The 25,472-nt window shown below is 37.1% G+C and overlaps 1 protein-coding gene across 10 annotated transcripts in view; it reads left to right on the forward strand.

The window, feature by feature from the left end:
* NRG3 (neuregulin 3) overlaps positions 1-25,472 on the forward strand; it is a 1,097,333-nt gene that overhangs the window by 573,327 nt on the left and 498,534 nt on the right. The window lies entirely within an intron of this gene.

A 25,472-nucleotide genomic window follows, 5' to 3' on the forward strand; every position in this document is an offset into this window, starting at 1 on the left:
AAAATGTTTATTATGGATATGTGCTTGTCACATATAGATGAGTACATAACAAGATGGATATACAACTTGGGAGGCTCTTAAAATACATTAGTTCAATGATGAGAGATTTACTTTCTGCAAAATAGAAATCAAAAGCACATAAGTGACAAGTTAGCAGTTCCGTTATTATGCTTTCTGAGAGAGAAAGAGAGAAAGACAGAGAAAGAGAGAGGGGCGGGGGAGATTGATTTAGAGAATTTATGCTGACTTTCAATAAGTCTTACCCCTTAAAATTATTGCCTTGTGATAGAGGCTACTTAATACAATATTTTCTAATGGGTTATCAAACATCTCCATTTTATGGCAGTTCCCCATTGGGTATCCCTGTCCAAATAATGTGCATTTCTGGTTGACTAATTTATTTAGAAGGACAACACACACCTCAGGGGAGACATTTAATGTCTTTCTTCAGAAGGACTCCTGTGTGTGGTAATGAAAGTCAAGCATGTTTTCCCCTTCTCTTCCTTCTCTCCCCCTTATCTAAGATACCAGGAATTAATTAGTATCCTGCAGTCTTTTGCTTCATACTTAGTGATTTTTTGTTTGTTTTTTCCTCATTCTTGCAAATGCAGAGCTGCTTCTAGAATCACTTGAATAAGTCAAACCAACAATATGAACAATGCTGCCTTCCCTCTCCGAGTCAATACCCTTTTTTCACTGAAGGACGGGGTGTGGTGCAGGCACTGTAGATAAATGGTGCTCCTTTTCCTTCTGAGTGATGCACAGTGCCTGCTGCAATTTCCAAGTACAGTCAGCTAACTTAACAATACACCAACTACAGGATTTCAACAAAAGGAGTCAGTGGGTGTTTTCAGGGAACACACCCAACTGCAGACACAAATTCTAAAGCAATGCTGTGATTATACAGCCAGGAAAAGTGGTGATGATTCTGACAGGGATAGATGATGTGATATCTACACACACAGGCTTGCTTTTCTATAGTGTTCAATTTACCAAACTAAAAGCGAGTGCCTATTCAGACACTGAGCTCTCTGTCGTATGAAGAAAGGAACTGTTTTGTGGGTCTTTGAGGAGTATAGAGGATGACTAGAATAATAAACAAAGTCTAAGATAAACTAATTATAAGACAAAATGTAGCTAGTGTCATGGAGAGATGCATTAAATGTATTGAGGGTAACAATTTTAATTTTTAGTTTATAATGTAGTCAAGAAATAGAGTGACATATGCAAGACTCACCCATAGAATTAAAAACAAAAACCAAAAAACAAAAGACTAGAAACTGAATACAATAACTATAGGAGCTCTGGAAAGGAGTCACAGATCTACAGCAGCCAAGTGAACACTCAATCAAGAAGAAGCCACATTCAAAACAGTAGGAAATTCTGTGACATTTTTATCCACTCTTGCCCCATCCCTTCCTAGTGTGGTGCATCCCAGTTTGGAGGAAATGGTGGCTCACTCTCCATTTCCCTTAGTGAACCAGAGAAAGCAGAGGGGACTGAATTTGCAACATTCTAACATGTTTGTGGACTGCCTAACAGATTGGTGTCTGTATCACCTACATTGGAGTTCAGATAACCAAAAGCAACTTGGATCTCAGGGTAGAGGGAGCCATAGGGAGAAGCAGTCATGACTCATGAAAATTGCGAGGGATTTACAGATCTGCAAACACCTGAGACAAGATATTATTGATTGAAGAATACAATAGACAGCTAAGGTCACCAGAAGAAGCAGAGGTGAGACTCTTAGACAGTTAACAATAGTTGTGTAATGCAGTAGTTGTAAAAAGCATACTCACAGACCCAGGGGTTACATATATCCAGAAAAGGCCAGAGAATATGTTAAGCTTTCAAACCAGGCTGATGATTATATGTCTTCCCCTGCATAGAGACAGTCTACAAAGATATGGAAAGGTAGCTGGTTTTTCAAGTGCCCAATTTTCAATAAAATATTACAAGCCATATAAAGAAACATGAATGAATAACACATTCAGTGGAACAAAATAATCTCTAGAAATAGTCCCTGAAGAAATACAGTGATGGATTTACTAGACAAAGACCTTAAAACAGCTGTTTTCAATATGCTCAAAGCACTAAAAGAAATCGTGGATAAAGAACTAAAAGAAATCAGAAAAAGATATATGAACAAATAGAGACTATCAACAAAAAGACATAAATTGTGAAAAAGACCCAAATAGAAATTATGGAGAAGAGAATACAATAATTGAGTTGAAAGATTCACCAGAGAGGATCAACTTCAGACTTGAAGAGGCAGAAGAAAGTACCAGTGAGCTGGAAGTCAAGTAATTTTAAATGATTAAGTTGGAAGAGCAAAAAAAAAGAAAAAAAGTAAACAGAATCTAAGGGACTTAAGGGACACCATTTAGAAGATTAATTTGTGCATTAGTGGAAGTCCAGAAGAATCAGAGAGAGAATGGGACAGAGAGCTCAATTAAGAAATAATGACTGAAACTTCCCAAATTTGAATAGAGAAATCGGTATACAAATACAAAAATCTTAGTCACCTCAAGTGGGAGAAATCTAGAGACCCAAACAGATATATTACAATCAAACCCTCAAAAATCAAAGACAAACTTGAAAGCAACAAGAGAAAAGCATCTTGTCATGTTCAGGGTAGCCTCTATAAGATTATCAGCCAGTTTCTCAGCAGAAGCATTGCAGACCAAAAGGCAGTAGAATGAAAACAAAACAAAAACAAAGAAAAGGTTATCAGCTGAGATTTCAAATCAGCAACCTAACAAATGTAAACTAAATAGAGCATAGAAAAATAACAGAAAAAATCAGTAAGAGCAAGAGTTGTTTTTTCAAAAAGGTAAAAAAAAAAATAAATGGCAAGTCTCTTAGTTCTTAGTTAGATTGATTAAGGGGATAAAAGAGAGAAGAAGAAGACTCAAATAACTAAATTTAGAAATTGAGAAGGGATATTACTGTTCATTTTATAAAAATACAAAGGAATATAAGAAAGTACTATAAACAGTTATACGTCAACAAATTAGATAAACTAGATATAATGGAAAAATTCCTACAAACAAACCCACCAAGACTGAATAGTGGAAATAATAAAAAAATTGTATAGACATAAACTATTAAGGAGATTGAATGAGTGATCAAAATCCTCCCAATAAAGAAAAGCCCAGGAAGAGCTGACTTCACTGGTAAATAGAACAGGGAGACCAGCAGTAAATTCTTACATAAATGGTCAAATGATTTTTGACAAGGGTACCGATAAGGAATGGACAGTCATGTCAACAAATGATATTGGGAAAACTGGATATTCACATGCCACAGTATGAAGTTAAAAATCTTACCTGATACCATATAAAAATTAACTCAAAATTAATCAAAGACCTAAATATGAGCTAAAATCACAAAACTCTTAGAAGAAAAAAATAGGGAAAAAGCTTTATGGTATTAAATTTAACATTGATTGCTGGGATATGATGCAAAATGTATAGGCAACAGAGAAACTGACCATTTGCACCACACAAAATTAGAAATTTTAAATTTTGTGCATCAAAAGAAATTATAAATTAACATTTTACGCATCAAAGGATATTATCAACTGAGTGAAAATTAAGCATATGCAATTGGAGAAAATATTTGAAAAGCACATGTCTTATTAGGGGTTAATATCTAGACTATTTAAGGAATTCCTACAATTTAACAACAGTAAAGCAAACAATCTGATTTAAAAATGGGCAAAGGACTTGAAAAGACATCTCAAGCAGCATTATTCACAATAGCAAAAGGTAGAAGCAACCGAAGGGTCTAACAACAGACAAATGGATAACTGAACATACATTTAAACATACAATGGGATATTATTCAGCCTTAAAAAGGAAGGAAGTTCTGACATGTGCTCCGACATGGATGAACCTTAAACACACTATGCTAAGTGTAAAAAGCCAGTCACAAAAGGACAAATATTGTGTGATTCTACTTTTGTTAGCTATACTATTCTATACTCTATACTTTTCATAGAGACAGAAAGTAGAATGCTGAATGCCAGGAGCTGAGTGTAGAGGGAAATTATGTAGGGGAGTTATTGTTTTATGGCTACAGCAATTTAGTTTTACAAGATGAAAAGTTGTAGAAGTGGATGGTGGTGATGGTTGCATAATGATGTGGATTTACTGAATGCTACTTCACTGTACACTTAGAAATGTTAAAATAGTAAGTTTATATTAGGTATATTTTACCACAATGCAAAATGTAACTTTTTAAAAGAGTCAAAAGAAGCTTTACAGAAAAAGTTCATTTGAGATGAGCCCTAAGGAATGGGTAAGCTACTTCACCTAGATTTCCTCTGATAGCGAGGATGGATGTCACATCTGGTGGTGTCCCTGGGCCTGAGTGTACATCAGTCTCTGAGTATAGAACCATAGGAGAGCCTGGTGGGCCAGTGCTGGAGAAGCTGATATTCAAAAAGGTCCACAGAAGAAGAAAAAAAAAAATGGGGTGGAAGGGAGCATGTGTGGGGCTTTCATATGGAGAGCCATGGGAAGTGATGACAAGAATTCCCAGAGTGCACCAAGAAGGTGAGAGGGACACATGAGTATGGTTGTGGCCTAAGACATGGAAACACCAGATCCATATGAAGAACTTAAGGGTGGGCATGTCAGGTCGGGGCTCAAGAACAGAGATGGGGCAAAATGAGTTCCAGAAAAAAGAACATGATCAAGGCATTAAGATAAGGAACAGTTTTATGAGCTACATGACAATAAAAATAATAACAACATATAGCACTTAACGTTTAACATACATGAGCATAGAACCCCATTAGTTGAATTGTATCATTTCCCCTTTTTCCATGGGTGACCTGCCTACTATGTGTCAACGCAAGTATTTGGGTCTAAAAACTTGAGTCCATACCCTTGACCACTTATGCTATATAGAATTAGTTGAATTTAATACAGAGCATGGAATATTTTAGATCACAGTTTAAAGTGCTGACCTTTCGATTGTGTTGTTTATAAGGCATTATGGAAACTTGAATATTCTTAGCGGAATAAGAAATGGAATGAGAAATTGCCCTGGGGAGACAATTTGGCAACACAAATCTGAAATAAGTTGGTGAAAGGCAAAGCTGAAATTAGGGAGCTCTATTAGGGAGCAGAGAAGAACAGACGTAAACTAAGATGAGAGGGCAGGAAAGGAGTGTGTGGAGTGACTCGGTAAGCTTTGAGAAAGTCGAATCAATTGAATTTAGCTGCTAATTAGCTAAAGCCACCAAAGACCCCGATAGAGGTTACAATGATTCCCGAGATTCTGAAAGTGTGTTAAGGCCAAGAACTCAGTGACAGAAAGAGGGGTAAAGAAAGGGACTCTACTGAGTTGGTTAGAATTAACTGCGGAAATCTTCAATCAAATCTCCTTTGGGGTATGAAGAATACATTTTTAAGATGCATAATTAATCTGAAAATAATAACATGACTCCTAAATACTTAGCAAGCTCTGTGCTATTTTTATGGACACTAAGCTCTTTAACAGGGCACATTAGCCTCTGTTAACTGGGTGAGATTTTAGGTGTTCCGCAATCATGAGTCTGCTCCAGCCATTTGAGATCAGACTGAGTCCCGGCTTGAGTCTCCTGAAAATTAGTTTCAGGTCCTTTAGACTTCTCCTATTATGTCCTTTTATATGTTATACCAGTGTAAACTTGGAAATAATTAAAAACAATAGGCAAAAACCGTCTAATCTTTTTTAGTATTCTTTTATGTTGGGGATAATTGATTGAGCAAAGTAGATTACATTTCAATACCCAGACAGGCTCCTTTTGTTATTACTTTTGAGTTTTTATCTGCTTTTTAATTACCTTGCCTCTTTTGAAAGCACAGTGAACTTCTCTTGTGTTTCTTTTTTTGGTGCAACACAATGTAGAATGGCTCATGGCATAAAGTTGAAGGGTATCCACTCTCCAATTTAATATCCTTAGATAACTGACATTTTTAGAGAAATCATGCTTTGAAATTAATATGAGATAATGTGATAGAGTGGAAAAAAGCATGGATTCAAACTGACTTGGTTTTCAGTACAGGCGCTGATACTTAAGAGATACCCAACGTTGGGAACTGAATTAAATCACTGAGACTGTTTCTTTGTCTGAAACATGAGGATAATAATAGCTCTGGCTCAGGCTTATTGTGAGGGTTAAATTATATATATATACACATATATGTGTGTATATATATGTATATATATATGTCTTTCAAGCACATATATATACACATATATGTATATATATATATACACATATGTGTATATTATATGTGTATATAAATATACACACATATATACGTATATATATATATATACACATAGGTGTGTGTGTGTGTGTGTGTGTGTGTGTGTATATATATATATATATATATACACACACACACACATGCTTGAAAGATAGTAGGAAAAGGCCTACCATTCAAAGAAAGGTATTTCTGCCCTGCCCTGAAAAAAAGGAATACCTAATGTTTTTGAGGTTCTTCTATTATGATAAGTGAAAGAAGCAAGATACTATGATTCCATTTGTCAAGAAGAGGCAAACATACAGAGATAAAACGTACATTAGTGGTTGCCTAGCACTAGAAGGCATAGTGCAAAGTGGCTGTTTTAAGAATATAAGCTTTCTTTTGGCGATGATAAAAGTATTTTAATATTGGATAATGATGATTGTTGCACCACTCTTTAAATATTCTAAAAACCATTGAATTTTACTTTGAACAGGTGAATTTTATGATATGTTAATTATATGTTGAGAAAGACATTTTTAAAAAGGCATTTCTGTATGCTAACCTGAATATCCTAAATAAAAATAATCTGTGCCTGTGGAAAGTGGGAAACATTATTTGTGTGGGTGGGGAGGGGGAACAGAGGGAGGGGTCACTTGTATTTCTTTCTTTCTAAATGACTGTCTTTGTGTTTGTGTATTGGTCTATCTTGTGTGGTAATAAATAATTCCCTAAATCCCGGTAACTTATAAGTTTTTTCTTATCTATATTGCATGTTGACATATGTTCAGATCTGTCCTCTGCTTGTCTGCTCTGCTCAGCTCTGCTTAACTCTGGTCCACATGATTCTCATTCTTGAAGTGTCTGTGACCTTGGGTCCTGCTGATTCCTGTGCCACAGGGAAAGAGAAGATGGAGTCAAACCTATTAGCTCTTAAAACTTCTGCTCAGATATTGTATATTTCACAGGTGTTCATGCATAGTTGGCCAAAGCAACTCATATGGTATCCCAGTGCTGATGGAAGCAAACATGCATTCCTTCCAGGAAATTAGGTGTTGATGAATATTTTTGAACAATAGTGTAATAAGACAATCTCCACGTTTTGGAAGAGGATTTGTCTAGAATCCTTATATGTTAACTTGCCATGAGTACCTTAGATCCCTTCTTCTTAACTTTCTTACCATCGAAGTGTTTATCTCATTTTCCTCTTTCCCCACTGGAATCTTTCTCTTGATTTAAATCAAAGGCAAATCTAAAATGTTGTAAATCTGTTTCTCCCCTACCATGAAAATCTCTTCCAAGAGCCCGCTGATATTTCTGGTTACCGTCTTGTGTCTTCATGTCTCCTTTTGTCAGACTTCAAAATTAGGACCAGTTTGTGTCACTCCTGTTTCTCCCTCAAATTTAACTGTTTAAATTCTGGCTTGAGCCCTCTCAGTCCATGGAAATAGCTCTTTCTAAAGCCTTCAATGATCTTAATTACCAAAATCAATGACATTGTCTTCAGCCATTATTTATTTTGAAGGTTGCAGCATTTGTACTGTGAACTTCTAAAATACAGAATTTTGAACCCCTTTTATGTACCAAATTTCATGTTCTTCTCTCCCTATAATCCCATCCTGTGTGATCTCATAGTTTCAGGTCTTCAGTTTTTACTTCTGAGAGTGTGACTCCCATCTTGACATATTTGTTTCAGCTTTCTCGGATTAAAAAAACAAACAAACAAAACTAAGGCTCAAAAGTGATTGCTGTGTTTAATTAATCACGTTCCTTTCACATGTTGACCCTACTAATCTTTTAAACAGGATGGAAATAGAAGCACTTTTTTCCTGAGAAATTCTGAAATAATCTTAGTTTTAGTGATTTCATTCATAAGTGTTAGCCTATGTTGCCAAAAGTCTTTTGCAAATTGTAAAGCACAACTCTGAGGTGGAAATACAACATTATATTTGGAAATAAAGTTTTGCTCAATGCCTGTGTCTTGGACAAGCATTCAGGAGCCCAGTATTAAGTTGACAAAAAAATCAGTATTTATGGACATATTTTATGACATTTGCATATTAATTGGGGAAAGAAGGGAAGAAACTGAAGTAGTGTGGCTGAGCATCCTTCTCTCTCTGCCAGGCACTTTATAAAACTTTATTATGCATTCCTTTTAATAACACCATGAGGTAACTAGTGTGACCTTCGTTTTCTGACAAGGAAATAGAGAATTTGAGAACTTAAGTAATAGATACGAAGTTATATAAATGTCATTGACAGAGCTTCATGTCTTCGTTACCAAGGCTGTGCAGCTTGCTGCTGGTGAATATGTGTGTGTGTGTGTGTGTGTGTGTGTGTGGTGGAGGGCTGGGGTGGGGGGAACATTTCTGGCATTGCAGTTGTCTCATTAGCAAGTAGACTTTTTTATAATTAAGCAAAACCCAGTATATATGGAAAGTTGCCAAGTAATAGCCAATATGAGCAAGTGGGAAAATCTTTTAATTGAAACAGGAGTTGGGTGATAAATCATGTAAGTTGGTTAAGAGAATGTCTCTTCAGCCTCAGAGGCTTTCAGAGCTCAGATGGGTTCCTTAAACATTCTCTGCACCGCCTCTGTTAGTCACCCCTCATCTATCAGTGAAACTGCCAAGGTCGCGCCATTTTATATGACCAAACCAAAATGCAAGGCTTGGTTAAGGCTGAAGACAGAGCTGTCACAAGAGTGGACTGTAGCCCTGTGTTCTGAGCAATCTACAGTAACGGCCCCACTACAGATAAGCAAGGGTTGAAGGCCTACTTGCCCTGCTGTCCACAAAGTGGCCACTGCCAGTTTTAGCATGGAGTAGCCTGGCTGCTGCTTAAGATGGTTATATGATGTAGGAGAAATACTGTGGCTGTCAGTAACATGAGATAGCCACGTTTTGATGCCTTACCTTCCTTTCTTTTGTTTTTTTTCTATGTGTTTTATTGTTGCAAGTCATATATTCTTTTTTTTTCATTAAGATGTATGGGGGTGACAATGGTTCATAACATTACATAGGTTTCAAGTGTACATTTCTATAATACATCATCTATATAACACATTGTATACTCACCATCCATAGTCAGTTCGCCTTCCGTCACCATATATTTGACCCCCTTTACCCTCATCTAAATATATGGTGATGATGACTGAGGCTGACCTTCCTTTCTTGTAGTATCTTTCTGTCTGATGTCAGCTCTTGTGTCCTGAACCCAGGGTCCCAGTGAGTGAAAGCAGAGTGTCCTCTTCCTTCCTCTCTTTCTCCAGTGGCTTTTCATGACTTCCTTGAACCCACGTCTCTCCTCCCCATTTAAGTCTTTTTAATCAGTACAATTCATTGTTTACTTATGCTATGCCTTATTTTGGGAATTGATGGAATTTGGTAATTAGGAACTTGGCCTCTGTTGTCAGAAAGATGCGTTGATCGTTTTCCCCCACTATGAACTTAGTTGTCTTATTAGTAAACAGTAATCTTTACCTCATTAGATTGTGGTGAAGACGCCATCCTTTTTTGGAAATTTCAGTATAAAGCAAGATCACAGTGTTACACACATAGTGAGTTGTCAGTAAATGTTAACTTTTATTATATTTATTGTTAGTAGTATTCCATGCAAGTCTATGTACACTGTTCCTTCCCCCTTTCCAAAAAAAAAAAAAAAAAAAAAGCACGCTACTTCTGCATTTACTTTCATCAATTATATTTTTGCCTAAGGTGGATTGTTTCCCTCTTTTTCACCTCTCACAACCAATTCTGTCAATTTTAATCCTAAATATTTTACTCCCGAAAGTTTCTTCTCCTCACTGTCATTGTGTCTTTTGGCAAGTAATTTACCTGTGCTTTTTACTAGTGTGTAATATGGCCTCCCTGGGATGCTGTGAAGAACAAAATGCATCACAGATTTAAAATGTTCTCTCTGAACCCTAAGTGCTATTTGGTTAAATGAATGACAACCTTACTTTACAAGATAATATAGATTTAAGTGATTGAAAACACTTCCAGAAATATTGTGCACTAATCTTCATTGTCCTTTTGGCCTATAGCACCAGTTCTTTATTCCCCATGGGGGAATGCAAGCCCTGTGAAAAGATTAGTTATTCAATATCGAATATTTCTCTATCAGGAGCTAATTAATATTGGTGCCACCCCTAATTGGTTAATTGAGATGGGCATTATAATTTCCACTCTTGGCAGTAAATTTGCTGATATGTTTTTATTCTGTTATCACTGAAGCTTTTGATGTGATGACACCCAAGAGAAGAGCTCAAGAACACAACCAAAGATGAATAAATAAAATTTGGGCATCTCTTCAAAGCAGTGGTTCCCTTCCCATTTTTAAAGGCAAACATAAACATAGGAAATATTTATAGATTACATGCAAAGAATTGGAAGTACCCTTGTTGACAGAGCGTCCACAACAGAATTCTGCAGGATCCAAAAAATATAAATATGTAACACCTGTATTTATTTTTTAAATTTCTTTTTCAGTTACAGTTGACATTCAATATTGTACTTATTTCAGGTGTACAGCATAGTATTTAGACATCTATATAACTTATGAAGTGGTCTCCTAATAAGTCTGTACCCACATGGCACTAACCATACGTAGTTATTACCATATCATTGACTATGTTCCCTTTACATCCCCATGACTATTTTACAACTGCCAATATGTACTTCTTAATCCCTTCCCCTTTCTCACCCAGCCCCAACCCCCCTCCCATCTGGCAACCATCAGGTTGTTCTCTGTATCTACGCATATGACTTTCTTTCTGTTTAGTTTGTTCATTTATTTTGTTTTTTAGATTCCACACATAAGTGAGATCAATATTTGTCTTTCTCTATCTGACTTATTTCACTTAGCATAATACTCTCTCCGTCCATCCATGCTATTGCAAATTGCAAGATTTCATTCTTTTTATGGCCAAGTAATACTCTATTGTATATATGTACCACATCTTCTTTATTCATTTGTCTATCGATGGACACTTAGGTTGCTTCCATACCTTGGCTATTGTAAATGATGCTGTAATGAACATAGGAGTACATATATCTTTTCAAATTAGTGTTTTGGATTTCTTCAAATAAATACACAGAAGTTGGATTCTTGGATTATAAGTAATTCTGGTTTAATTTTTTGAGGAACCTCCATACTGTTTTCCATAGTAGCTGCACCAATTTGCAATCCCACCAACAATGCATAAGGGTTCCATTTTCTCCACATCCTCTCCAACACTTGTTTGTTGATTTCTTGATGATAGCCATTCTGACAGGTGTGAGGTGATACTGTAGTTTTAATTTGCATTTCTCTGGTGATTAGTGATGTTGAGCATGTTTTTCATAGGTCTGTTGGCTAGCTGTATGTCCTCTTTGAAGAAATGTCTATTCAGGTCCTCTGCCCATTTTTTAATTGGATTATTTGTTTTTGGTGGTCAGTTGTATGATTTCTTTATACATTTTGAATATTAAGCCCTTATCAGATGTATCATTGGCAAATATCTTCTCTCATCAGTAGGCCATCTTTTCATTTTGTTGATTGTTTCCTTCGCTGTGCAAAATCATTTTGGTTTGATGTAGTCCCAATGTCAGAGAGTTTACTGCCTATGTTTTCTTCTAGGGGACTTATGGTTTCAGGTCTTACATTTAAGTCTCTGATCCATTTTGAGTTTATTTGTATATGGTGTAAGAAAGTGGTCTCGTTTCACTTTTTGCATGTATCTGTTCAGTTTTCCCAAAAGAATTTATTGAAGAGATCTCTTTACCCCATTTTATATCTTGCATGTGGATTTATTTATGGGCTCTCTCTTCTGTTCCATTCATCTATGTGTCTGTTTTTATACCAGTACCATGCTGTTTTCATTACTATAACCTTGTAGTCTAGTTTGATATACTTCTATAGTTTGGTATAGTTCTTTCTCCAGATTACTTTGGCTATTCAGGGCCTTTTATGGTTCCATATAAATTTTAGAATTATTAGTTCTAGTTCTGGGGAAAATGTCATTGTATTTTGATAGAGATTGCATTGACTCTGTAGTTTGCTTTGGTTAATATGGATATTTTAAAAATGTTAATTCTTCTTATTCATGAACATGGTATATGCTTCTATTTATTTGTATTTTCTTCTATTTCTTTCTTCAATGTCTTATAATTTTCCAAGTATATGTCTTTTATGTCCTGTTTAAGTTTATCCCGAGGTATTTTATTCTTTTTGATGAAATTGTAAATGGGATTGTTTTCTTAATTTCGCTTTCTGATAGTTTATTATTGGTGTATAAAATTGCAACTGATTTCTGAATATTAATTTTGTATACTGCTACTTGCCTGAATTCATTTATCATTTCTAATAGATTTTTAGTGGAACCTGTAGGGCTTTTACCTGCATTTCTTAAATCATTGTCTTTATTTGTCACTTTCTGAGTATTAATCTTGCATATTAGAAAGACAGCCACAATGAGCCAACCTTGTCATCCTGGACCAAAGTTCTCATTCCTAAGTAGTCCCATGCAACGACCAACCCTATAATAGCTCTGAATTTCCTCTGTATGGTTATAGGTTCAGTTGTGTTCTAGTATGGAAAGAAAATGATGCTTCCTCTTTTCCCGTCTCTTAACATTTAGCTGAAACCTTGAGAATTTCTTGGGATAGTGACAAGAGTTTGGAGGCCTGGGTTGCTAGTCGTGGTACTGATTTTCCAGCAGAGGGACTTGGGAGAAATGAAGTGCAGAGAACTACTCTTGGTCAGAGGGATACAAATTGCAGTCCTCAGACAGGCAGCACCAATGACACCAGGGAGTTTGGCAGAAATGCACCTCCCTTGGCCACACCCAAACCTACTGAATCCGAGGTGGGGGCATGCTGGAGATCTGGCTACCAGCCGCCTTGTGGATTCATGTGCTCACTAAAGTTTGGAAAGCACAGGGCTGGTTGCCTCTGCCTAGGCAGTGAGGGTTTGTTAATCTTCCTGAAGATGCAATTGTCGGGGGAAAGGGGATAATGAAAGGGAAATCATAGTGCACCATGAGGCACCCAGAGTGTGTCTAGGATGTGGGGGCCAGTGTGAGGGAGCTATAAATCCAGTCTGTGGTACCCAAAGTAAGCCCTGGAGGCAGCAGACCTTGCTGTAAACAAGCATGAGCTTCACTGGCCAGCACAAGTCTTCACAGCTGCAGGTAAGTATGCAAGGATTTTCTTAAATGAATTAATAAGTTAACTTCATTTCCAATAAATTCCATAATCCACCAATTCACCATATCCAGGAAGGGTGGGGCAGAAGGGCTCTGACACATGGAAAGAAAAGGAAGTTGGTGTGAGGGATTCCTAAGAATATCTGCACTTCCTACCTGGGTGTGCAGAACCTAGGTCAGAGGCCAGCATGGCCTTTGTAGAGAACTGGACTTCCAAGTTGAAAGAGGCTAACAGGAAGATGTACTTCTGATGAAATACCCACAGTGATCTTACAGAGTTGAGTCGGACTGGCCGTGTAGCGGTGTCTCGAACCCGCAGATGAAGGGCAGCTCTTCGATCCACCCTGCTAAGGATTCAGGGACTTCTGACTCGAAGCTCTCAGGCAGCTCACTGGTTGGTCTTCTCAGACTCTGTGATCTTTGTGAGTGGAGCAAACAATCTTTGCCTCTCCACTGAGATCCTTTGTTGAGTATTTATAAAGATAATGGTGATGACGATGTGATGATGCTGATGACATAGGCACATAGTACTGGAAGTAGCTGATTCTCTGCTTTAGAATTCAGATGGCTACCCAGAAAATGACAGTGCAGCTGCAGGTTTTTATTAAATTCTGACCCGTTCCCTTTTTCAAGAGGTTGACTTGCCTGTTACGAATGGAGATTTCCGAGGATATCTTGGGTTATAAAGTATAGACAGCATCTTTTGCTCAAGCTCAGGTTACGGCAAATAATCTTTCTCCCCCAGCACCCACCGAACAGCCTGGTGGGTGTGATTCTTCTGTGCAGTGCACGCATTTGCTTGTTAGCATTTAGACACAAACGGTGCTAAGGAATTTAGCAACAGGAGCAAATCCTGCTTTTTAACTCCCATGAGTACTCCTAGGAAAATTAAACAAAATGCTATATGCATTAGATTGTAATTTGTTTTTCATATGAAAAGACTATCTGGAAATGTAATTATACTTTAAACTTTTAATCTCCAGCATCTAGTAAAGGTTTTTGGTTTTGTTTTTTTCTTTTTGTTGTATTTGCATCTGTGAGCATCCATGTTAGTTCTTTATAATGGCTTTATAGTCAAAAAAAACAACAACAATGCCATGATTTGAAACAGAGTCACCTGCTTGTCCATTTCTACCTGGACTGACACTTTGGATCTTGGGTACAGTTTGGAAATTTAGTGAATGGTTCACTGATGTTTTTCCTTCTGGACTTTTAAGAGCAAGCCATGTCGCACGATAGGTAAGAAAGTGGGTTTCTGAGTCAATGTAAGATGTTTCTGAATCCAGGTACCACCACCCTTTGGCTTGTGCCCTCAGCCAAATTGTTTAACCTCATGGAGCCTTAGCTTTGTTGTGTGTAAAATGAGGATTATATAATAATAGCTCTACCACAGTGTTACTTTGAAGCATGTAAATAATTTAGCGTAGTGTCTGAAACACATCAACAATATTAACTTTTGTTAATTATTATTAATAATTAATAATAAGAATATTTTTAAAATTATTTTTAAATTGTAGCTATTTATTGTTATTATAGTTATCATATTATTGTTAAATTCTTGCATTTTCATATCTCAAATAAGCCACCCTTGGTGTTACTACCATGTGCTGTTTCCCAATTTTCCTTGATCTGGTTTACCTTGATTTCAATCACAGCAGTCCCCACCTGGGTGTGAGGCAGCCAGGACCCCTTTTGTTACTGGTTTCCTTGTGAGATTTCCTTACACCAAGCCAGAGCTTACCATGAAAATCTTGTCATGAGAGCTGTGTTCCCAGTAGAAGCTCACTGTTGGCAGGATTAAAGGACTTTTCGTGTACTTCCAGATTTGGGGTTCCCAGGCTCTCTAAGTTCTCTAAGGAGAGTGGTGATGTCTTGTCCTGGCTTTTGTATCTAGGTGTGATGTATGTGACACGAGCTTTTCCCAGAACATTTTCTGCTAGTGACATCATCTTCTCTTAAGCCTGAATCATCTAAAACATGGAAATAATGTCAGTTTACATCGTTATAAAATGGGAATGACACCAAAGGATGTGCTACAGTAAAAATAAGATACTGTGGGTATAGTCTCTTTCACCATGCATCTTGAATCTAACAAGCGTAGTCAGCCTTGAATGCTACCGTGGTGCTTGCTTGTCCCTGATAACCCCAATGTAGGGCCTGGAATTACTCCACACCCATCCCCATTATACTTCTGCTCTCTGCAAATGGTGTTACGAGCCTCCAGTAACTTAACTGAGTACAAAGATGGCTAATTTTTAGATAAATCTGAAAAATAACGTATCTTTAAATGAATTGCCTGTTTATAATTTATAAAACCTTATACAAATTGGTAATGATATATGTTTGAATAATTCAAGAACAGGATGTCAGTAGTTTTTAGCATCAGGTACCTTGTTTCCCCGAAAATAAGACCTAGCCGGACCATGACCTCTCATGCGTCTTTTGGAGTAAAAATTAATAAAAGATCCTGTATAATATAATATAATATAATACATGGTATAATGTAACATAATATAATAGAATAGAATAGAATAGAAATATAATACAATAGAAATATAATATAATGTAATACCAGGTCTTATTTTAATTTGTGCTCCAAAAGATGCATTAGAGCTGATGGTCCAGCTAGGCCTTATTTTCGGGGAAACACAGTACCAGTAGTGCCTTTGCCTTTGAATATTAATTTGACTAATTTGGGATGTTAGGCCATGGAGTATGGGAAGCACATGGCAAAGCAGTAGGATTCTTCAATTGTAGTCTAATCAGAAACAGGTACCTAGCATTTCTTTAAAATGTAACAATTCTCCTAAAGTCTCTTAAGGAATATTCTGCAACTGATGAAGAGCAAGAAACCCCAAGTAAAATGTAAATGAGCATGAAGTGATTTTTTTGGAATAATTCTGGAAAGAATCAGTACCAGTCTAGTTTGTTTGGTTTAGTTTGCATTTCCCTCCCATTTTATTCATATAGTGCTTTAAAAAAAATAATTTTGTTAGTATAAAAGCCAGGAGTTTCATATTTCTGTAAATATGTAAATACGTTTAAGGTGAACACCCCAGAAAGTGGATTTGTCGATTGAAAGTGACTAATTTATCACCACCTTGCTTGGAGTATGTGAGTCTAGTACATGCTTTCCATCATTTGTTTGCTCGTCTATTTTAATTCTCAAAATTAGCATGAGTGACACTATTATTATTATTCCTTTTATACTAAGTGGAGAGTCAGAGACATTAAGTAACTTTCTCAAAGTCACACAGCTCCTAATGAGTGGAGATGGTATGTAAAGGCAGGCCTCTGACACCACAAGCTCCTGTTCTAAGTACCACCAGCTGGATCAGATTTGCAACCTTGAGAGAGATCTATATGCTAGAAAATAGTTATACAGAGAATGTATTCCAGACTGCGGAATCCAGGTGAAACATGCCAGGAGGCCACTGCTAATTTGATTGTTCATATAAATTTTTCTTTAAGGCTTCATATTCATATCCAGGGGTGATTACTTGAAAATAACTGAGACTAACATTACTATACGTAGTTTGTTACAAAAAGATAAAGGCATTTGCCTTTATCTTAGTGATTTACCTACTTGTCTTAGTTGTAAGAAAAAAGAAACAGATAAAATATCAAGCCAAAACAGTGCCTCTGGGTAACGCATGAAAATCTTGCACACTGAATTTCAAAGTTCGATTTGTGGGCCCAGAATGACATTTCAGTGTACTTTGGGTTGTAGTCAATATATGGATTGCAGCCTCCTTGGGCTCACGATAATTAAGGACTATCACATTGTTACAGTGTTTGTTTAGTAGGTAATTCTCAAGACTTTCGCGTGTGATAATAAAGCCCCAACTATTGTATTGCATGTACATCAAATCTATTTCAAGTCCAGTGAAAATAGTAAATTCAATTAAAATGCTGTGAATTCATTTAAATTTATGTGAGAAGGATTGGGACTTAATTATGAGCCTGTTTTTGCTTTTTACAGGATGAGGCTGCCATTTGATAATTTCCAGCCCGTGGTAGATAAGAGTTACTCAGAAGTTATCCAAGTGTGACAAGTAGTAAATCATACTAGAGAAGAACTTCCAGTTCTGGAACACCTTATATATGCTTGATGTGTTATACATTTAATTTCATTTAATCTTTAGAACCATCCCCCAACAGAAGTGTTATTTCCAAAAGAGGAAATTTAGAACTTTAGAGGACATGCAACTTGCTAAAGGCCAGACAGATAGTAATAGGACTGGCCTGAGAATGAGATCCCCGAAACTCCAATGAAATTGAAGAGCACACAAAATAAATTATCTTGCTTAAATCTGGAAAATATCAGGGAAAACCCTTATTTTTGTCCCACATAGTTTATGTAAAATTAATTTTTTTTTTGTCTTCAATTATGGTGTGTATAAAATGGAAGCTCTGACTGTAGTTTAAATAGATAGAATCTCTATTGAGGAATTGCTTTCCAAAAACAGTGTCTCAAGCAAGCAGGGATGACTTTCATGGCTGTAAGGACTGGCCTTCAAAGGGAGGTTTCCTCCTAGGGTAGGACAATTCACTCCAAGTCTGAGGGTTTTGAAACTATTATATCACTGGGGACACACGACTTACTGTGTCTTTAGTGGGGAATTACATAAAACCTCCGGAACTAATGATTCTATGCTGTACCTTGTCTTTATTTTATTATTTTTGTGATGAAGAGCTTTATACTACAGGGTCTCAAATATTTAGAAAAATGTATTGAAGGCTGTGCTATGACCCTTGTCTTGAATTGTGAATTTTTTAAAAAGATTTCATTGTGAAACTGTTCTGTGTCCAAGTACATAATATATGGGTATTCCTAATCATTAATAAATGTTAATATTATTTACTCATATCAGGTGCTCTGCTAAGTAAGAGCTTTTGCTTAAATTATCTCAGTTCACACTAATAGATCACATGAGATGAATATTGTAAACCCCATTTACAGAGGAGATAACTGAGGTTTAAAAGTTCATTAGCTTGCCCAAGTTCACTCAACTAGTGTGATTGAATGCAGATCTACTTGACTCAGAAACCAGTGTCTTAAGAACTCTATTTAGTCACTATACTTCTCCACATATTCTCAATGATGTATTCACATATTCTTAAGAGAGATGAAAATTTGTCTAAGAAAATGGTCCAAATATCTATACCAGGGAACATTTAGTGTATCTCTGATTTTAGTCTATTTGATGTTTCTGTGGGTAGTTTTCTGAAGTAATCTTTCCTATCCTGGCCTTGCATTGGCAGGAGACTCAACAGAACACAGCCTGTGTGTCTGGAGCTCAAAGAAATCAGAACCTGGGTTATGAGTGGGTGGGCAGAGGGTGAGGCAGCAAAGTCATTGCTAGGAATTAAGCTTTAATTCCAAACAAATAGTCACGGGGCAGCCTCAAGCTCAGGTATTGTTACAAATGGACTGAAGACCAGATTCATCAATCAAAGAGTAAGACTGAAGTAGATTGTGCAGATGATGTCCAGTCAGAGAATTTGGATCTTCATCTCAGACAAGATAGAGCAAACAACGACAGCAAATCACATTTATTGGGTACGTTTGTGCAAGATACTATTCTGGGCAACTTGTAACATAACAATGTTATTCAATTCTTACCAAATCCCAATGGAACAGGTATTGTTATCCCATTTTTAGATGAAGACTCTAAGGATCCAAAAAGAAGTTTCTTGCCTAAGGTCATATAGCTTTTAAGTAAGAAGCCTAGAGTATAATTTTTTTTTATCTCCCTGTATCTTTCCATAACCCAGTTCTGTCTCCCTAGAGATTCCCATCTAAAGCCAATTACAACCTCATGTCTGGTAAGCTAGAGAAACCGAGGTGCAGAAAAGTTGAGTAACTTGTCTGAGGTCATAAACTATTAAGTGAGAGAACCCAGTCTATCTTATTTTAAAACTCTTTCTGTTGAATAATTTCCATCTCTATATTAATATGTTATTAATTCTCGTGAAAAGAAAATCATCACTTTACCGTAACTTCTACCATCCTACTTCTTTGCTTCCATTTACTGCAACACTTCAAAAGATGTGTCTGTACTCAAGCAACCAGTTCCTCTACTTCCTCCACTCCCATAACTTTCTCTAAGTTGGCTTTCACCCTCACACGTACACAAATGACACTGACCGCATACTGCTCAGTCCAGCGGTCATTTCTCAGTCCTCCTGATCTGTCAGCAAGGCCATGATGTCCACCCGTTGAGTAAACTTTCAGCACTTGCCTCTCAACACTATACACACTCTCTTGATTTTTCTTCTACCTCACTGGTCACCTGTTCTCACTTCTCTTCACTGTCTTAACAAGAGAGCATCTCAGTCTTTGAGGATCTTGTCTGTCTCTCTCTTCTCATGACATTGGTCAGTCTATTCCAGACTCATGGCTTTAAGGACCACTTAAACTTTGACAACTTTCAACATTACAGCTTCAGCCCAAACCTCCTTTCCAATACACGGCTTGTATTTCCAAATGTGTACTTTATATCGCTACTTGGATATCTAATAGATATTTCAAACTCAACATTTTCAATATTTGATTTCTGTTTTTCTCCCTGAAACCTACTTTACTAGCTACCTTCCCCATCCGAAAATCTGCCCATATCGCATTGTTGTTACTACTGTTATACTGATCTAAACCACTTAGCATTTCTCTCCTGGATTATTTATAATAAATAATATAAAATGAATATTGAACAAGTTTTCGTGCTTCAAATATTGTTCATCTACACAGTCTATTTACAATAGGCAGCCAGAGTAATCAACATACGTCACATCATATCACTCTTATGCATAGAATCCTGCTCACCATTTCACTCAGAGAAGAAGTTGGAGTGTTTATGGTGGTCTTCATCTAATCTGTTCTCTTGTTCTCTCCCCTTGCTTTCTCTGCTCCAGTCACACCCTCACACTCCACCTGTAGGTTCTAGAAGTTCCCTCTGATAGGATTGCTCTTGCCCCTGACATCAGTTTTGCTACCTGCCTCTTCAGTTTCAAATCTTTGCTCATATTTTTCACTCTCAGTGACCCCTACCCCGAGCAGTCTGCCCCCTCACTCAGTGTTCCACATCCTGTCGTCCTGTCCTTAATTAAAAATAAGACAAAAAACATGTTTACATGTGTATCAATTTATATCTTATAGGATGGATTACTATATGATTATTGTTTCGTTGTCTGACGTTCTCCACTAGAATGTGAGTTCTGCAAGGACAGAGATTTGATCCTTTTCCCACTGGTGTATTCTATGTACCTACAATAGTGTCTGAGACATAGTAAGTCTTCAAAAAATACTTATTGAATGAAAGGACGTATGCAGCAACCCCTTATTTTAGCTATCTTAACTTTTCAACAACTTTGGGTTGTTCTCTGAAGTGTGTAAGGGTGCAATCATTTTTCCCCATTATTTACAGATACAATATATGTAACACTGTAATTAGAATCTCATTTCCTACTTATTAGTGTAGGTTTATACGAATTTATTTCATGCTGCATATATATCACCAAGTATTTCAATGATGTTGATTATTGTTGCCATTTAATGGAGCTGGTCAGTGATCAACTCCACTCAAGGCTCTGAATCAGCTTTTTCCTGTGCGCCCTCTGGCTTGTAAATAAATGGAAGAATTACCTTTGGCTTTGCTTTTGCAAACCCGGTAGCCTTCTTCTTTCCCTTAAATCTCCTCAGATACCTACCTATGCTCTCTTTTCTTTCATTAGGAAAATAAAGGGAATTTAAAATGACTTTGGTGTTACTGAAGTAGAGATGTCAGGAAGAATCAGAATCATTCTTAAGCATTTTCTTCAAGTTTACTCTAATTGCCATAAGATTAATCTCTTATTATGACAGCAAAGCCTAGCCTTCCTAGGGTACTGTGAACACTGTACTTCAATAATTTGATGTTCATGGACAGTGAATCTATCTGTCACAGTCAGTTGTTCTTTCACTCTTTGAATTGACTCGCATTTACCCATATCAAAATCCATTTTTCCATCACTTCTAAAACTCTTGATAATTTCCCATTGCCTGCTCATGGAGCTGAGTTTGAAGGTTGACATGGAGCATCCATTCTTTCCATAATGACAAACAGCTTTACATGGTGATCCTCACATTTTATCTTAATTTCTTGGCAAACGTTAATTTAATTTTCTGCTAAATGGCTTCAATCTCATGCAGAACCAAAGTGAACTAAGTAACTATCTCAGAAATATGCCCTGTCTTGTCAGGATAAGTCTTTCTTCCATTTAAATGAAAATTAAGTAACACTAAATGGTGACTTTTTTTTTTTTTTTTTGATCATCCACGTAATTACTAATGTCATTGTGAACCTCTGAGATACCATAAGCTTTAATTTTCCACTAGGCTCAGAGTAGTGATATAAATGTATTTCTTCAGCACAGATAGGATAAAAACCTAATATAGACTGAGCACATCTTAGAGCTAGAAAGAGTCTTTTGATAGTAGTATCAAGCTCAATCATGACAGAGTTTGCAAATAGAGAAATTGAAGCTCAGAAAGGGAAGGTGAATATATAAATTCACATTTTGTCACATTTGGCAGATGAACTATGAACTTTGCTCTTTTGATTTAGTCCAGTGAAGCTCTGAATTATATGCAAACATTGGTGAGCATTTGTAGGATCTCTCTTTGAGGACAATGTACATTAAAATTCATCAAAAAAATTAGTGATCTCTCAAAAGTTAAGCACCATGGTCCAGTTTGCCATTCCACAGACACAGTTGATCCCTATTGTGCAATTAATCCTAGGCTCTATGTAAAATTAAATTGAACTTTGTATTCAGTTCCAGACAACAGTAACTCCTTCCCCACTAAAAGGCATTTGTGTATTAGTTGGGCGTTACCTCCATTGCTTTAGATTGCTGTGGCTTCAGCGTTCTCTGAGCTTAAATACAGTCCTTGGAATAAAATGCTAAATGTAGAAGCAGGCGGATGGCTCAGTTGGTTAGAGCGTGAGCTCTGAACAACTGCATTGCCGGTTCCATTCCCACATGGGTCAGTGAGCTGCACCCTACACAATTAGATTGAAGACAACAAGCTGCCGCTGAGCTTCCGGAGGGCCGGCCGGATGGCTCAGTTGGTTAGAGCGTGAGCTCTTAACAATAAGGTTTCTGGTTCAATTCTCGCATGGGATGGTGGGCTGTGCCCCCTGCAACTAAAGAATGAAAACAGTGACTAGACTGAGAGCTGAGCTGTGCCCTCCACAACTAGATTGAAGGATAATGACTTGAAGCTGATGGGCCCTGGAGAAACACACTATTCCCCAATATTCCCCAATAAAATTAAAAACAACAAAGCTAAATGTATTTCTAGGTGAATATGTGGTATGAGAAAACACCTGAAGTTTACTATTTCTAAATAAAGAAGGCAATTACCCTGTTTCCCTGAAAAGAAGACCTAGCTGGACAATCAGCTCTAATGTATCTTTTGGATCAAAAATTAATATAAGACCTGGTATTATATTATATATTATATAAGACCCGGTCTTAGATTATAGTAAAATGAGACTGGGTCTTATATTAATTTTTGCTCCAAAAGATGCATTAGAGCTGATTGTCTGGCTAGGTCTTATTTTTGGGGAAGCACGGTAGTTTTATATCTGCTGCTGGCTTTTGCCTCTGCACAATCTGCAAGTATTGAAATGAGAGCAAAGACACATATAGGTAAGAAAACCCAAATCAGTCTCTCTTTCCACAACTTTTATTATGGGGTTTTGAAATAATGGGACCTGTGATAAAATATAGTTATAATTTTCTTCCACTGTGGTTGTGTGTGTGTGTCCCTGCATGTGTGTGCATTCATGTGTGTTAAGGGAATCAAATTTTAACATTAAACAACTTTTTTTCTTTAACATATCAGAAAAATGCACTTTTTCTTTAAAAAATGTGTTTTCCAATATGCAAGTATGTTTCACATGGAAAAAGCATTGATATTCCTGCTTTGCCTTTAAATCCATCACCCCAGGCATGTCATTTCTCCTTTCTAAGCCCCATTTTCCATCTACATATGAAGGAATTGAACTAGCTTGCCAGGGCCACTTGTTAATACGCAGTTTCTCTGTGATGATTGCTATTAAACTCAAAATACAAGTCCCATCCACCATTTTCTGAAATGGAAATTTAATGAACTGTTATTTTGTGTGATCCAAAATAACATATTCATCTGACATCTTGGCAACTAAGAATTTAGCTATCATAAGCATATCAGACACAAAGATGGGCTAATCCCTGCTCTGTCTTAATCTGAGCTTTGAACAATTATAGTCTCAAGGCCATTTCTCCTATGGTTTCTGAGTCTATCCCCTCGGGGTCCTAATAACTCAGAAAGACTAGGTTTTCCTATTGAGAAACCAACAAGACTTGATTTTTTAAAAGATTTTTATTAAAATATAGCTAACATACAATATTACATTAGTTTCAGGTGTACACAATAGTTATTCAACATTTATAAACCTAAAGACGTGATCACCATAAGTCCAGTAACTATCAGACACCATACTGTGCTATCAGAATATTATTGACTATATTTCCATGCTGTATATTATATCCCCATGATTTATTTGTTTTATAACTGGAAATTTGAACTCCTTATTCCCCTTCATCTTCCCCACCTTTTTAATTTTTCAATTACAGTTGACACTCAATATTACTTTATGTTAATTTCAGGTGTACAACATAGTGGTTAGACATTTATATAATTTAAGGAGTGATCTCCCTGTGACTACTCTAGAACCCACCCGGCCCAATATATAGTTATTACCATATTAATGACTGTATTCCCTATGCTTTACTTCATGTCCCCATGACTATTTTGTAACTACCAATTTGTATTTCTTAATTCCTTCACTTTTTTTACAGTCCCTGTGGGGACAGAGCCCCAAAAAGCAGTTTCCAGGCTCTCGGCCTCACATAGAAAGGTGCTGGCTCAGGTAGTAAATGGCCATCGACTGTGATCAAATGGCCAGCAGCTGTGGCTAGTTGGCCGTCAGCTGTAACCAGTGAGCCATTGGCCACAAATATAACTGCTGTGGTTACGCTAGCAAAAAAAAGGGGGAGCTAGCAAGAAGATGGTGGCTGAGTCTGCAAGCGGCACAGTGAGGGTTGAGAATTGTGTTGCTCCTGGTTCCTGTGTCTCCAACCCAGTCGCCAGTGAGAGTATAGTGGTATGACTCTCCTACCTATGGCTCCGTGGGTGTTCCTGTTTGGCCTCACCATGTCCTGCGTTCTTGTGTGGGGAGTGGGACCAGAGACCCCACCTGACACCCCGCACGACACATGGCGAAGTTGGCAGGATCCCCTGCACTACAGTCCCCCAACCCAACTCCCATCTATCACAGCAATAAATCTAGTACCCATCTGACACCATGCATACTTATTACAATATTATTCACTATATTCCTTATGCGATGCCCTACATCCTCATGACTACTGTGTAACAACCTATTTGTATTTCTTCACCCCTTCCCCTTTTTTACCCACCCCCCAACCCTCTCCCTGGCAACCGTCAAAATGTTCTCTGTATCTATGAGTTTGTTTCTGTTCTGTTTGTTAATTTTTTTCTTTAGATGCCAAATATTAGTGGAATCACATGGCATCTCTCTTTCTCTGTCTGACATGCTTTACTCAGTACAATACCCTCCAGGTCCATTCATGCTGCCACAGATGACCCAGGCTGCCTCCACATCTTGGCCATTGTAAACAATGCTGCAATGAACATATGGATGCACATGTCCCATTGACGTAGCAGTTTGGGTTTCTTCGGATAAGTACCAGATAGGAGGAATACTACTGGGTTCTTCTTTGTCTCTTGTTATAACCTTCATTTTAAAGTCTATTTTTTGTGGTATAAGTACTTCTCCCCCAGATTTTTTGTCTTCATTTCCATTTTTATGAAATATATTTTCCCACCTCTGTACTTTCAGTCTGTGTGTCTTTCAATATGAATTGAATCTCTTGTAGGGAGCATGTGTAAGAGTCTTTTTTTCTTATCCATTCAGCCACCCTATCTT

Source organism: Rhinolophus ferrumequinum, chromosome 16 (assembly GCF_004115265.2).
Source record: "Rhinolophus ferrumequinum isolate MPI-CBG mRhiFer1 chromosome 16, mRhiFer1_v1.p, whole genome shotgun sequence".
Classification (NCBI taxonomy): Eukaryota; Metazoa; Chordata; class Mammalia; order Chiroptera; family Rhinolophidae; genus Rhinolophus; species Rhinolophus ferrumequinum.